The sequence below is a fragment of the Hermetia illucens genome, chromosome 5 (genome assembly GCF_905115235.1).
Source record: "Hermetia illucens chromosome 5, iHerIll2.2.curated.20191125, whole genome shotgun sequence".
NCBI classification, from domain to species: Eukaryota; Metazoa; Arthropoda; class Insecta; order Diptera; family Stratiomyidae; genus Hermetia; species Hermetia illucens.
Window position 1 is genome coordinate 64513088 of NC_051853.1, and position 13571 is coordinate 64526658.

A 13571-nucleotide genomic window follows, 5' to 3' on the forward strand; every position below is an offset into this window, starting at 1 on the left:
GCGGAGCGCTAGTGGTCTCGTTCAAGAGGGGATACTGTAAAGTTTTGTCCCGACACGGTTCAGTTGCCATCATGCGTTGGAATAGTGAGGAGAGTGCCTTTGCCGTTGAGGTTTACTTTTCAAGCGGATGTTCGGTTATTGCAACACAGCGTGCATTTCGGAATCGCTTTAATTTAGCCCCGTTGGCTCCCGTCCCAGACCGCAAATCAATTGTTACATGGGTCACTACATTCAGACAAACTGCAAGTGCGACAAAAGGAAGAACTGGAGTCCCTCGGCCCGTTAGATCACCTGAGAACATTGAAGCAGTGAGAGCGTCAATGTTGCGATCGCCACGGCGTTCTGCGCGCAAACACGCATCTGCCCTTGGACTATCCGATCGTTCCGTGAGAAGAATTCTTCGTGATGATCTTCATTTTCATCCCTATAAGATGGCGATAGTGCAGGAACTTTCAGAACGTGACTTCAATTCTAGGATGAACGCGTGTGAGCTTCTTCTTGATGTCGTTCCCGAGGGTGCTATTGTTTTTTTTAGCGATGAAGCCCATTTTCATTTGTGTGGGTCGGTTAACAAACAAAACATGCGCTACTGGGCTGACACCAACCCTTGAGAATTGCATCAAAAGCCTTTGCATTCACCCAAAGTCACAGTGTGGTGTGCAATTTCCTCAGCTGGAATTATTGGTCCCTGGTTTTTTGAGGAAAATGAGGTTACAGTGACAGTGAATTCGGACCGGTAAGAAAATATGCTACAGAATTTTTTTTCCCACGGCTAGAACATTTGGATTTGGGGGACACTTGGTTCCAACAAGACGGTGCAACGGCACACACTTCAAGAGCATCGATGGCTGTTTTGAGGGAACACTTTCCAGAGCGCCTTATCTCAATTAGAGGCGATTTGGAATGGCCGGCGCGCTCTCCCGATCTGCCCCCTTGTGATTTTTTTCTATGGGGTTTTTTCAAATCCCGTGTTTATGTGAACCGTCCAAGAACCCTACAAGATTTGAAGACCAATATCCAAGAAGAAGTTGCCAACATAACACCTGCTATGCTAACAAGAGTCATAACAAACGCCAGAAATCAGTTTACGCAATGTGTGGAGAATGGGGGACGTCACCTAACAGATTTGATCTTCAAAACATTATAAAAAATAAAAAATATTTTCCGATGCATACAATAGTTTTTATTGAGTCCTGAAAAAAGGAAGTTATGCTGCCGCACCCTGTACTTATTCAAAGGTGAAGTATAACATTTAACGCAAAAATTTAAATAGTACACACCCGCAAAATGCGAAGTGATCCAACAGTCTATATGTACACACATAAGACAGCATATTTTTCATGGTTATATTTTTTTTCCTTACATCTTGGAATTAACACTGTGAGTCAGTATGTTCTTCAATCGCATTATTTAGGAGGGTTGAAAACCATTTTACCGGCAAGAAAGCCCGACCAGTCCGATATGGAAAAAGAAAAGAAATCCAGCAGAATACTGAAATTGCTTCCGACCCGGTCACTATTCCATACCATAAAGATGTTTAAACACAACCACATTCGCGATATTTTTCAAATAATCGTGAACTAAGCCGAGCTTGACAAGAACTGCAAAACTGGTCCACCGTGATCTGAAAAGTAAAGTTCGAAGTGTGGCAAGTGATAAAATCGCTTCTTGTATCTGTCACCAAGGAAATGCCCTCTTGTTCCTCCTCTTTACTCTTGTCATGGACGCTGTAATTAGGGAGACAAATCGTCCAGGGCCCCTGCTCTGTGCAGAAGATGTCCCCGTAACATCTTTCAATAAAGCTGATCTCCATCAGCCTGGTCAGAAGTGGAATGACCACCTCAAGCAGCACGGGCTGAGACTGAATCTCAACAAAACAGAATTTTTGACCAACAACCCCAACGAAACAGCGGCGGCGACTTGGCCAGAACTGAAATTCCTCCACGCATAAGCACAACTTGGCTGAAGGGGCATTTCAGAACTGATAATGACAAAAACCGCACATTGCATATTGGTCGATGACCCGTGGCAGGCAGATAGCTTGTATACTTTAAGGACATTTCAACGGGAGAAATTGTTCATTCTGTTCATCTGGAGTAATACCATCTGTCGGCGACATAGAAACTGAAGAATAAACAGGAAAATGCAACAAGATCTTAAAACTGAACTTTGAAGTGCAAAAGACTATGACGTAACACTTTGGCTTAGTGAATTCTTCCCTTATGTTATTGAGAATGGTAGAACACAATGTAACAGGCAAGAAACCACAACTGTCGCAATACTGAAAAAGAAAGACAGTTCGACGGAATGTTCAAATTATTCACTGGATGGATATACCATCTCGAATCGAAAATCCACCACAGTGGTTCAGAGTGTTGGACGGCTGCCAAAGACAATGAGCGCCATTTTAGGTTTACGACTTTTCCTTTTACTTTTATTTTTGATAGAACATTTCCTCCTTGGAACATCTCAAACTGCACATTTCCAAGTGTTTCGCTTTCATTAACCGCCAGACCACCATATTTGAACCAATCAAAAAACAGTTAACTGCGAAATGACCACAGCGTTAACATCACCAGCGCTGAGAGATTTCTTGCCTTTACATACCCTTAAAGTGTACAGCATTGTCGCTCAAGGGATGAACTCCAAACAGGTTGCTGTTCTAGCTCCGGGTTTATTTGCACCAAGAAGTGCTGTTGAAAAATGATCACTCATTAAAAGAGGGTATTCTCAGAACCAACTCAAACCTTCGAAGTTATAGTAAATCAAATTTGCCTCTTTTCTGTAAATTTACTGCAGCCCAAACCAATCAATGTCCACATTATACTAAAGTTAATATTCTTGTTTCGTTTTTCACGCCCGGTCGGACCATTTTTTCTGGCCTTTTTCGCTGTTGTTTCATTCATTGACACTACAATAGTTTCTTAATCGTCAGTATGAATGTGAAACTTACCTGAATCTCCACTGCTTGCTTTTAGAGGACGACTATTGACGCCACCAGCCACATAAATCCACCTGCCACCGCTGTGTATTCCGGATCAGGACGGGCCTGTCTCTTAATATCAGCAGATTTTCTACCGGACATCTTTGCCTCTTCGACTTCTCCATAGCCACGGAAACATCCGGAGAAGCTCGCACATTCCTCCTGGCAATCAGGAAGAATTCGGTAAGTCTGTTAACTCCTTCAATTTTCAGTCGACAGCCCTCCTTTCTTCATTTAAGCTTGGCGATATTTATTGAAACGTTCCCTTCCGTCCAGCCTCTTATCAGATGGCGATTCGCCACTCATCTCCGTCAAGATATCTGCCAACCAAATGAGATTTATTGCAACTTTTTAAAAGAAAATTTGCAGGACGTTATTTGTTTTCTTTATATGTTTTTTTTTTTCTTCTAGCGTTTTTATTCAAAACTGAGACATGACATGATATTCATTGAATTCACGCCAATTCAAAATCTTGGCTTGAACTCATATCGCAACGACTACCGCATCTCTAGTACTTTGCTGATAAATTTAGCAGTAGCGACTTAGCCTTTCAACGATATACTTTGATTAAATCAAAAGATATATTTTTGTAGAAAAAAATACAAACTTAGATAATACTTCTACGCGATAATTCCCTCTTAAACGAATCAGTTTTCCATAAAATACATTGTCAGAAGTGGGATTCGAACCCACGCCCTCAGAGAGGACCAGAACGCTCAACTTTAAGACTCGAACTCGTGGCTCGAGTAAGATTCGACTCTTGAGTCTGGCGCCTTAGACCGCTCGGCCATCCTGACACTGTTTGTGAATTCGGAATGATATTTCGAGTACCGCGTTAGTGATAATATAATGTTGTGATAAAGTTAACGTAGGGATAAATGTAGTAGAAAAGTTATACTGAAGGAGTTATTGTTACTTCAAAGACCTGTTATGCTAGCAAAAGGCGTCAGCTGAGTTTTTATTCAATGAAGGCTAGGAAATGTTTAAAATAACTAGAAACTCACTTTCGCAAAATTAGTCCTTTATTTCATTTATCTATCTATCTTATCTTGGTAAAAGAAAATGAGATAAGTATTCACTAAAAACCGTTTTCATATGAATATATAAATAGAAGTATAAAGCTTACACTAACAACACAGAAATTACGTAACTCTTAGTGATGATATTTAAATTCATGTGGCCGTCACTAAAGCACATGTAAATACTGCCTGATGTTGAGGGCCTATGATGTGTACGGATAAGCCTATTAGATATACTGTGATTGGACGGTGAACTACACTATGAAATTGCTTCACGCATAAGCACAACTTGGCTAAAGGGACATCGTACAACTGGTAATGACAAAAACCGTAAATCGCATACTGGTCGACAACTCGTAACAGACAATTTCCTCCTTCTTTCATCTTTCATCTTGCATGCAACCAAGTCTTTAACTTTCATTAACAACTAGACCACATTTCAACTAATCAAAAGCGTGTTGACTGCGAAATGGCCATAGCGTTCAAATCGCCAGCAATAAGAGACTTCACGCAACTCAAATTACACAACATTGTAGCTTAAGCACTTAACTCCAAACAGGAAGTGTGCTAGAACTCGCTTCTCCAGCACAGATTCTAGGTACCGAGTCTTGAAGCAGAGGCAAAATGAATCTTCGGGGATATCCTCGCCTGGTCGGACCATTTTTTAAGGTTTTGTGTAAAACAAAACCTTATTAAAATCGATGCAATGTCTATCTGTCGGCCACTTGCACTTTTCCCCAAAACGGCTAAACGGATCCGAACGAAATTTGGTGGACAGAAGAGAACTATGAAATCCCACGCATACAGCGAGTGGCATAAGTTTAGGTGGAGTTTATTTTTTCACCGGATATAGTCGTGTAGGGTATCAAATGAAAGGTCTCGATTTGTACTGATATTCGTTTTAGAGTGAATTACAAAGTGCGTGAGTACGGAGTCAAAATGTACGCACTTAAAGTGAGACAGGACTCATTTTCGGAAACTACCCAACCTAAAAATCCGGAAAAATCAAGGTGATGCGCTTACATGAAATCTAGGCCTCAAAATATGTCCTATTTCGATACCTGCTCAAATAAACTTACTAATAGTATATTACAAACTTTTAGAAATTTACTAAAAAACCCCCCTTAAGTTCATCCTAGGATTTCCGAATTTTGCACCAGTATAGAGGACAATATTTCGTATATACGTGCTAAATTTCATGAAAAAGTTATAGCAGTTTCGCGCAAATTTACTGCTTCCAAAGCCATGCAAATAAGATGCTGACGCCATTATTAACGGGAATAATTGACATTCGCGTGAAATATTAAAGTCGCATTTATGAAGAATCTACTTATCTGCAGCCCTTTTTAAGGTTTTGTGTAAAACACTTATGTGAAATCTAATCTTCGAGAGATATCACTTTCCGGTATCTGCACAAATTTACTAATAGTATATTATCAACTTTTAGAAATTGACTAAAAAACTCCCCTTAAGGTCATCCTAGGTATACTAAATTTTACACCGGCATAGAGCCAGCCAGCCAGACAGCCTCGAGCGTACACATGCCAAGTTTCATGACAATCCAACTATTAGTGTCAAAGTTATAGTAGTTCAAACTTAATCAATTTCGTGCGAAATAACAGCATCCTAAGCCATACAAATTAGATGCTGACGTCATAATTAACGAAAATAATTGATATTCGAGTGAAATATTAAAATTCTATTCAAGAAGAATCTAATTCTCCCCAGCCTTTTTTTATATTTGATGTAGGTTACATTCTTGGCATTTGCTAATAATATTAAACTCAGAGTGTGAAGCGTATGAGGTTGACTATTATCAATTCAGGGGTTTCCATCAAATGATTTATTTAAATCGCTTTCTTAAAAATAGAGGGAACGGAATTTTTAGCTATGTGACACGGAGCTGCCGTGCACTCGTCGCTCCTCACATCCTTTTCTTTTTCTTCAGCCTTTGTCCCGTTCACGAGCGGGGTCGGCTCGTCGTTATCGGTTTCGTCATTTTATTTTATCAAATGCCTGATTAGGATGTAATCCATCCAGAGTAGCAAGCCACCATTGGTTGCTTACCATTGACTTCGATGTTCAGACCAGTATTGGTAAGTGAATTCTCGTTAGCGTGAATTACGTGACCACACCATCGAAAAGCCTCTCTCGCAGTTTTTCTAAGATCGGTGCAAACCCATATCGATCGCGGATATTCTCATTTCAGACGTGATGAAACTTTGTCACGCCACCAGTGCAATGCAACATCTTCGCCCCCATTACCGCAAGACGCCGTTCATTGTCTTTTATAGTCGGCCAACACTCAGAACTATAACATTGCATTAAATTTTAGATTTGAGACGTGCGCTGATACGTCGATCTCCAAGAACACCAATTGTGGAATACCACCTCATACAGGTTGCGTTAATGCGTGGAGCAATTTCATTATGCAGTTCTCTATTGGCTCATAGCATTGGCTCGAGATATTTAAATCGCTGAGTTCTGGCAATGGCAGTAACCTGCCCCTCGAGATATTTAAATCGCTCAGTTCTGGAAATTGCAGCAACCTGCCCAGAACTGAGCGATTTAAATATCTCGGGTCAATGTTATCAGTCAATGGAGAACTACGTTATGCTCCTCACATAGGGAAACAGAAAACCTCTTATACCTGAAGCATGAAGCTTCCGGTTTCCCGACTTGTTTGGCTTTTGCTACTAATATGTTTCACTGGTTGACACCAGTGTAGACAGACTAGACAAGGTAATATCAATACGAAACGTCAAATTGCTGACGTCACTTGGACCGATATAGTAGGTAGTGAAATTTAATGAACATCTTGTATCTCTGGAACTATTATGACTAAAACAAAGTTATGAATTAAGATTTGTAACATCTCTATCTATGATATTCCATTTCGAAATTCCAAGTTGTCAAGATTATCACAGATTTGTTAATGCTACGACCAAAAATAAAGTCATAACTAAAATTTATTGTTAGTAAATCTCACTCACAATTCATAGATAATAAAATCAATCAAACACGTTTATGTTCAATAAAGAGTCTTAATAATTTTTCTTTTTTTAGTGGCTGCTTGCGGAAATAATAATTTAGGGGCCAGTCATTAGTCTTATCACACTCAAAAGTATTCCTGATCTCCATCTCGTCAAAAGATAAAACATACGGTCACTCCTTAATGTCGTACTTTGATTTCGATAGTAGTTGCAGCACAGAATCTACGATTTCAGGATTTAGTTTTACCTTTGGAGCCCATTTCTTTAGTGTCCGCACTGCTGGCAGTGCTACTTTTCTTTTGTATGGAAACCTCTATGCTCGTGGTCCAGTAGAGTAAAAAGAAATGGCAGAACAAATATCCTCACTAGTCCAACGCATTCGGATTCCCCATTTTCCGAATTTGCCCTTTCGTAAAAATCCCCTTGAATGAAGAAATAGTACTTTCTGCTATTTGGAGATGCCTAAGTATTTATTATCTCAAACTTTGAGTTACCTGTTTTCCCGTTGTAGCTCCAATATTTCCAGTTCTTTGCTACAAGCGCGATCAACCCTGTTTTAGACATTTTATTCAGATTAGCGAAACATACGTACTTCTACTCTAATGTTAACTTAATCTGTTTGAACTTCGACATCTTTTCGAGTCGTTTGAACAGGTAAAATACTTTCTACTTCGCTTTGACAACTTGCAATCTCTTCTTGTTTTTAATTCAATTATCGGAAATTAAATTTGAATTCATTTACTTATTTATTTGAGGAATACTAAGCCCACCACCAACTTAATGGTGGACTGTATTAAGTGCACAGCAACTTGCTGTGCCACTTTTTACGCGCAGACCCCTCGTTCATGACCAAGCACCCAACGAAACAAGAGCGGGACTTTACCCACCGACGAACAACAACGGAAGGATCGCGGGAATATTTCGAGCAAATTTCAGCAGAAAAATTTATTCATTTTTCACTTCCAAAAGCACTGCCAACATTTGGAGCAATTCCACCTGTCAGTGTTACTGGTGCTCAGAGGTGGCGGCGAGGAAGATGGGGCGGCAACCCTATCGGCCAAACCAAAACCAAGTGGTCGAGGAGAACCTCCATGTGGTGGCACCGGGATACGCTGTAATTACTTTGGCTTGCCGGCCGTGATTCATTAGGCGAATGCTCCAAAGACCTAATTAGGGCGATCAGACCCGAGTCTGCACGGGGTATAGACTGGTACCGTTGTGACTTGTCTCAGCGGGGCTCTGATTGTGGTCACAAAATCAATCCGTGTCTGAAGAGGACCGTAGGATTAAGTCTCACGACAGGTGCCTACGTAAAACACTATGGGCTTCACTGTCAATGTTACTGAAATTGAGGAAGCAATCAAACGAATAAAATCGGAAAAAGCAACAGGATCTGACGAAAGTGAAGGGTTGCAACCCAACAGTGTGGCTCAGTGAGTTCTTCAATCAGGTTATTGCGGAGAGTAAAACACGATCTGATTGGTAAGAAAACGCGGCCGTTGCAATGTGAAACAAATCGAGAAACTGGACGCTCCAGGTACGAAAGGTTTTGTATATTTCTTATATAAAGACATTTGAGTGTGCATTTGTCCCATTAGTACGTAGCATGTAATATATGCATATATTATATGAGAGTACCAACTATCGAGTGATATTGACATTTATAGTCTTGATTTGCAAAGAAGCGACAAATTTGACTTGCTATAACTTTGTTAGTAATAGTGCCATTTCCACCAAGGTGGAAGGTAGGATCATGTTCTATATTATAGCCTACATCACTGCAAAATTTCGTGGTGCTAAGATGAACTTAAGGGGGGTTTCGCAGCCAATTACTAATAATTATAGTAATATTATTAACTTTATTTGAACAGAAATCGGTATAGAAGGTATTTCGGAGCCCAGGTACCATATGGTGGCAGCCTCCTGATTTTCTTCAGATTTTTCAGTTGGGTAGTTTCTGAGAGTGGGTCCGTTAAAGAAATGATTAATTTCGACTCCCCCGCTCCCCTCCTTTCCAACAAATGTCAAAACTAAGCTTCAGAAAGTACTAATTGAAACTTTTCATTTGATACCCCACATGACTACATTTAGTGAAAAAAAATTACACCCCCCTTTTCCATGTTCCCCCGCACCATTTAAATTCGACGTAAAAGGATGCAACCCATTGTATGCGTGGACGTTCACAGTTCCCACCTTTCCAAGAAATTTGGTGTCAATCGCTGCAACAGACTCCAAGAAGCGCGTGAAAAATGCGTGTGACGGACAGACAGACAGACGGTAAACCGATTTTAATAAGGTTTTGTTTTACGCAAAACCTTAAAAAGGGAAAAAGGTTAGACCGTTTTGTCCAAGAAGGAGGCATGACTCATTACCCTACTGCGTAAATACTGACTCGGGACAGCGTTATCCTTTAACCGCATTTTGTTTTCTACCGTGTCCAGAATTATGTCTTGGGGCTTATAATCGTCTTGTCCAACAAGTTTTGAACACATACGAGCGTTTTTGAAATCGATCTTCCCACACTTTTCACAAAGTTTTCTCCAATTCTCGCAAATTGTCTCATTCTTCGGAAAACGAAAGAATCACAAGGTGCTTCCTCTTTTGCCTTGATAACTACCACAACCATTTATCGCGCACCTCATCATTTTCATATGATTCACTAAAATTCGTTTTAAACACGACTGATAGAAAAATTAAAACCAAAAAATTTAAAACTTCTCAGTAAAATATTCCCAACGTTTTTCAAACCGAAACGGGCTCAGTCACATAAGCCGCTTCCCTGCCACCACCCTACGAGTATGTTTAGAGAACATCAATAGAGTTTCTACTGGACATCTTTGCCTCTTCGAGTTCTGCTCGACTCCTCCATAGTCACGGAAACATCCGGAAATGCTCGCACGTTCTTCCTTGCAACTCAGGAACGATTCGGTCTGGTGATCCTTTTAACAAAAAAGCTCAATTTTTAGTTTTAAAATCTTTAACTGACTTCGTCAGCTCTCCGATTTTTCATTTTAGCTTGGCATTGTTTATTCTGAGCGTTCCCTTCCGTTCAGTCGGTGGTGGGTCGCAACTCATCTCCATCCAGATATCGGCCGACTATAACGAGGATTTTTTTGCGACTTTTTAGAAGAAAATTCATCATCATCATCATCACCAACGGCGCAACAACCGGTATCCGGTCTAGGCCTGCCTTAATAAGGAGTTATTGTGTAAGCTACGGAATCATCCATCCTCATGTAGGGGTCAAAAATTCCTTCGAACGCGGCCAAAAGTTCCCAATTCTTTTTGCTAAGAACCCAAGTCTACGAGGAATACATGAGGACTGACAAGATCATTGTCTTGGACAGTAAGAGCTCTGACCCTATGGTGAGACGTTTCGAGCGAAACAGTTTTTGTAAGCTGAAATAGGCTCTGTTGGCTGACAACAACCGTGCGCGGATTTCATCATCGTAGCTGTGATCGGTTGTGATTTTCGACCCTGGATAGGAGAAATTGTCAACGGTCTCAAAGCTGTGTTCTCCTATCCTTGTTTTTCCTGTTTGACCAGTGCGGTTTGATGTTGTTGGTTGGTTGGTTTTCGGTGCTGACACTGCCACCATATATTTTGATTTGCCTTCATTGATGTGCAGCCCAAGATCTCGCCCCAATGGCCGCCTGCTCGATCTGGATGAAGGTAGTTTGTACGTCTCGGGTGGTTCTTCAAATGATGTCGATATCGTCGGCATAGGCCAGTAGTTGGGAGGACTTAAAGAGGATCGTACCTCTTGCATTTACCTCAGCATCACGGACCACTTTCTCGAGGGCCAGGTTAAAGAGGGCGCATGATAGGGCATCTCCTTGTCGTAGACCGTTGTTGATGTCGAATGGTCTTGAAAGTGGTCCTGCTACTTTTATCTGGCCTCGCACATTGATCAGGGTCAGCCTAGTCAGTCTTATCAATTTCGTCGAGATACCGAATTCTCTCATGGCCGTGTACAATTTTACACTGGCTATGCTATCATAGGCGGCTTTAAAGTCGATGAACAGATGGTGCAACTGTTGTCCATATTCCAACAGTTTTTCCATCACTTGCCGCACAGAGAAAATCTGATCTGTTGCTGATTTGCCTGGTTGACTGAAGTGAAGCCTCTTTGGTATGGGCCAATGACGTTCTGAGCGTATGGGGCTATCCGGCCTAGCAAGATAGAGGAGAATATCTTATAAATGGTACTCAGCAACGTGATATCTCTATAATTGCTGCACTGTGGGATATCTCCCTTTTTATATGTGAGACAGATAATGCCTCGTTGCCAATCGTCAGGCATTGATTCGCTGTCCCACACCTTGAGCACAAGTTGATGAACCACTTAGTGTAGCTGGTCACCTTCATATTTAACCAATTCGGCTGTAATTCCATCGGCTCCTGACGACTTATGATTTTTTAGTCGATGAATTGCACGGACTGTTTCTCCTAAACTTGGTGGTGGCAGTATTTGTCCGTCGTCTTCAGTTGGCGGGACCTCCAACTCGCCGATATTCTGGTTGTTCAGTAGCTCATCAAAGTACTCAACCCATCGCTCTAATATGCCCATTCTGTTGGAAATCAGATTTCCCTCTTTGTCTCGGCAGGTGTATAAGGCTTCATCCTGCTGACTTGTTGGTAAAACTTCCACGCCTGGTGCGATTGCTCCCTGTACTTTTCTAGTTCACAGATTTGTTGGTTCTCCCAGGCTTCTTTTTTGCGTCTGTGAATCGCTTCTCCGCTCGACGGAGTTCGTGATAAGTCTCTGCGCGTACCCGTGTTCTTTAAGAATGTAACATTACTCGGTATGCGACATTCTTCCGTTCCATTGTTAGCTTACATTCATCGTCACACCAGTCGTTCCGACTTTTTCTGCGGCTGGGGCCAAGTATCTTTGCGGCCGTATCAATGATTATTCATTGAAATCACGTCAATTCAGCATCTTGGTTTGAATTGATGTCACACTTGCGACTTTGTCTTGCAAAGATAAATATCTTGATTAAATCGAAAAATAGATTTGCGCGGCATCCCCTCTTACGCGAATCTTCATCAGTTTTCTATAAAATATATTGTCAGAAGTGGGATTCGAACCCACGCCCTCAGAGAGGACCAGAACGCTCAACTTTGGGACTCGAACTCGTGGCTCGAGTAAGATTCGACTCTTGAGTCTGGCGCCTTAGACCGCTCGGCCATCCTGACACTGTTTGTGAATTCGGAGTGATATTTGAGTACCGCGTCAGTGGTAATATAATGTTGTGATAAAGTTAACGTAGGGATAAATGTAGTAAAAAAGTTATACTGAAGGAGTTATTGTTACTTCAAAGACCTGTTATGCTTGCAAAAGGCTTCGGCTGAGTTTTTATTCAATGAAGGCCCGGAAATGTTTGAAATGACTAGAAACCAGTTGTATTCTCTCACTTTCGTAAAATTAGCTCTTTAGTCATCTGCCCTTATATTAAGTAGAAAATTAATTTATTTACACTTTCTTCTTTGACTATCTTTTTTGAAGTTATCGCACTTTGGTAAAAGGCAATGAGATAAGTATTAACTAAAAAGCGTCACTCAGAGTTTCTTTTATCTATTTTTTAATTATTTTACATTTATCTGAATTTGAAAACATGATTGATAAGATTTAATCAAATATTCATCGTGAATCTAATGTTTCAGATTTGATAAAAAATATTTCTTCGGCGCAACAGAAATCGAGATATCTACTGAGTGCTCCTATAAGGGATGCTTCCTCGTAATTGAATAAAAAGTTGTTGTCAGAAGTGGGATTCGAACCCACGCCCTCAGAGAGGACCAGAACGCTCAGCTTGAGACTCGAACTCCAGGCCCGAGTAAGACATCACTCTTGAGTCTGGCGCCTTAGACCGCTCGGCCATCCTGACATATGTTTGGAGCGCGATCGGTCTATAGACGCTGATTTTTTGCTTGTGCATAGTTAGATACTTAGTGCATGTGTGACTAGAGCCAAATTCCAATGCTAATTGGACTTCGGTTGATAAAAATAAAATTAATATTAAGTGATAGGAAAAGATTTTATTTTGGTTAGCGAAATAGTGGCGCTTACGTTAATGGAATGTGGGAAACATATTTTTTTTTAAATAAATGAATCAACGGCGCCGAGATCACTTGGGCGAGAGCGGGGAAAATAAATGAGAGACAAATCACTAAACGAATGTAGAGAATAAAAATGCGGAATATCCGAAAATATGCATTTGTGTAGGAGATTTGTAAGAAAAATATTTATCTTAAACGGTAATGACAATCGTTTATTTGTTGATTAAACGGATAATTAATATTCACTACTGAAACGTGACTTTTGTCAAGGGAGAAAACATGTTCGTTAGCAGCTAGTGTCTACACGGGATCAGTTTGACTCACGACAATAAAAACACTTTAACAAAGTGAATAATGAACGAAAATGGTGGAAGCAATTTGCTTACTTTTCCGTGCAGATGTGGATTTAACTTTTCTTTCATCAAATCCTATCCGGATTTTATTATTGAACAACATTCAGATTAGAATGAAAGTTATTGATGAATATAACGTACTATTGCGACTAATTTACC

General features: G+C 40.6%; 1 long non-coding RNA gene and 3 other non-coding genes across 4 annotated transcripts in view; 1 reads left to right on the forward strand and 3 right to left on the reverse strand.

The window, feature by feature from the left end:
* Positions 1-3096, forward strand: part of LOC119657639 — a 94086-nt gene extending 90990 nt beyond the window's left edge. The window contains exon 3 of the long non-coding RNA XR_005250154.1: positions 2981-3096. This is a non-coding gene — a long non-coding RNA (uncharacterized LOC119657639). The remainder of the gene's footprint in view (positions 1-2980) is intronic.
* Positions 3097-3651: 555 nt separating this feature from the next.
* Positions 3652-3780, reverse strand: Trnal-caa. Its single transcript has 2 exons — positions 3743-3780; positions 3652-3696 (listed from the first exon to the last, which is right to left on the reverse strand). It is a non-coding gene; the product is annotated as a tRNA-Leu (tRNA).
* An 8286-nt stretch (positions 3781-12066) lies between these two features.
* Trnal-caa lies at positions 12067-12195 on the reverse strand. The gene is made up of 2 exons: positions 12158-12195; positions 12067-12111 (listed from the first exon to the last, which is right to left on the reverse strand). It is a non-coding gene; the product is annotated as a tRNA-Leu (tRNA).
* Positions 12196-12759: 564 nt separating this feature from the next.
* Positions 12760-12887, reverse strand: Trnal-caa. Its single transcript has 2 exons — positions 12850-12887; positions 12760-12804 (listed from the first exon to the last, which is right to left on the reverse strand). It is a non-coding gene; the product is annotated as a tRNA-Leu (tRNA).
* Between the last annotated feature and the right edge of the window lie 684 nt (positions 12888-13571).